The sequence below is a fragment of the Penaeus chinensis genome, chromosome 30 (genome assembly GCF_019202785.1).
Source record: "Penaeus chinensis breed Huanghai No. 1 chromosome 30, ASM1920278v2, whole genome shotgun sequence".
In the NCBI taxonomy this organism is placed as follows: Eukaryota; Metazoa; Arthropoda; class Malacostraca; order Decapoda; family Penaeidae; genus Penaeus; species Penaeus chinensis.
The window spans coordinates 17,799,202-17,801,701 of NC_061848.1; the positions used below are offsets into that span (position 1 = coordinate 17,799,202).

At 42.3% G+C, this 2,500-nt stretch overlaps 1 protein-coding gene across 5 annotated transcripts in view; it reads left to right on the forward strand.

Moving 5' to 3' along the window:
- Window positions 1-2,495: 2,495 nt before the first annotated feature.
- The window catches only part of LOC125041319 (calcium-binding protein P-like), a 25,526-nt gene continuing 25,521 nt past the window's right edge, over window positions 2,496-2,500 (forward strand). For 3 of the 5 annotated variants that reach the window (XM_047636166.1, XM_047636167.1, XM_047636165.1), the window contains exon 1: window positions 2,496-2,500. This exon is cut by the window's right edge. The gene's annotated coding sequence lies outside the window, so the exon portion shown is untranslated. The other 2 variants (XM_047636164.1, XM_047636169.1) reach the window with 2 other exon arrangements.

Consider the following 2,500-nt stretch of genomic DNA (forward strand, 5'->3'; position numbering starts at 1 on the left):
ACCAACTTTTCCTCTCTGGGCACTTATTAGTTTCCTCTCCGGTAATTTGGTCGAAGTCCATGTTTCTCATCCACAGGCCATTACTGGGAGGACGCATTGGTTAGAGACTTTCCTTTTTAAACATAATGACAAGGAACCTCTTAGTATGCTACTGTGTTCAGCCTAGACTGATACGTTGCTTTATTTCCTCTTCGCTAGATGTGTTTGTACGAGTTGCCTTAGCTATATATACTTGTCAACTACCAACTACATGTATCTGTTCACATTGAACTTTACTGTTGAACATGATCTTAGTCTTTTTCTGGTTCACCCTAAGTCCAACTTTCTGACTCTCTATTCAGATCATTTATTAATGGCTGCAGTTCATTTGCTGATTCACTGAAGAGAACAATATCGTCTTCAAATCTTAGATTGTTTATGTATTCGTCTCCTATTTTAATACCTTTTCCGTTCCACACACACACACACACACACAAACACATACACACACACACACACAAACACACACACACACACACACACTCACACACACACACACAGGGGCGTCAATTGGGGGGCTAGGGGGAGTTTTTAACTTTTAACTAGAAAATGCCTCCAGAATAGCTCATTTTCTAAAAATCCAGGCTTACCAGTTATGAAGAATTTGTACCTTTATTAGGGGTATTAAGACTTGGTCAAGTAGCCCCACTCATTTAATTCCCCCGGTTCCCTAACCTAACAGGCTCTCATCTGACCACGACTTTGAACACTACTACTACCCCTACTCAATGGCTAATGTTCCCTAACCAGGTCATCATGCAAACTCCAGAAAACATTCCTCTTTTCCCAACATCCTTCACGCCCTCTCCCAAACCTCCACAGTCTTCACTTACTACCCCTTCCTCCTTTACTATTAATCTTCAACCTCTCCGCACTAATAACTCACTCAAAACCACTCCCTCTTCTACATGCCCCGTCCTTTACTACCTCCACCTCTACTTGCCTTTTGAGTACTCCCATTAGTTCAGTCAAATGGGATCGATTTTTTTGTGCCCTACTTCATCCCTCCCTCAATACTTGTACCGGAACTGTCTCTATCTCCCTGCACACAACCCTTTCTATGTCAAGGATTGATCAGACTGTGAAGGCTTGCTTGCCTGCTTCGTTGATTATGAAGCAGTATCAATACAATGCTACATCTTCTCCCCTAGAGGCTGCCGTAAGTCCTCCACCAATAATGACAAGATTACTTTCTGAAGACATGACCTCCATGATGTCCTACCATATCACCCACCCCCCGTCAATGTCAGAATTATTGATGTCCAGGACACCCTGCCGCTCTAAAGCCCGATGCCCTGTGTGTGCCCAAACCGGCCATGATCGATCAACTGCCCTGCACAATTACGCACATGTGCCAGTTGTGGTGGATCCCATAATGTATTTTATAGGGGCTACCTACAAGTATGAGTCCGAAGTGATAATTCTCATATTCAATACTGGCCTCACTTTACAAGAGGCCAGACAGGAAGCACCAAGACGAGGCTTTTCTCCTACTCCCTACTCAAGTGCTGTCCTTCGCTCCGCCCCTCCCTTTCCTCTCAAGATGTTTCTACAGCAACTTCTACCCCTCCCTTTCCCAGTCAAATTCGTTCGCTATTCTAAATCCAGTCACTCCAATCTCTGCTTCCCTGGTATCTATCCCTCCCCCTTACACACACGCACACACTATATGCGCGCGCGCACGTACGCACGCACACAGACCTATGTGTGTATATATATACACACACACACAGACACATATGTTTATACATTTATATACATAAATATTCATATACACATACATATATATGTACCCAAACACACAGTCACACACACACACATATATATATATTTATTTATATATACATGTATTTATGCATACATAAATATATATTTATACATACACACATATGTGTGTGTGTGTGTGTGTGTGTGTGTGTGTGTGTGTGTGTATGTGTGTGTGTGTGTGTGTATGTATGTATGTGTGTGTGTATGTGTGTGTGTGTGTGTGTGTGTGTGTGTGTGTGTGTGTGTGTGTGTGTGTGTGTATGTGTGTGTGTGTGTGTGTATGTGTGTGTGTAGTGTGTGTGTGTGAAACAGTGTGTGCATATTTTCTTTTTTTCATATAATCCTATCTAGTTACACATCTATTTACATATATATATATATATATATATATATATATATCAGTCAGCCAATCTATCTACACATTTGTCTGTATCTGTGTTTAACTATAAATATAATCACGTGAATTAACACGCTCGTACAAACCCGTTTCGAGGCTATGTATATGCATGCTTTCTTTTCCTTCTGTACATGTGTGTGTGTGCACAAGCTCTTTGTGCGTCACAGAATAGATGAATGATATTCAGTTCAGTGAGATACATCGATGTCTGCACAGCACAGGCATTTACAGGACCATGTGTGAGGGGCCGGGGCGGTGGCAAGCGGCCAAGGACTGTAGGGCGGCAAACCAGATATG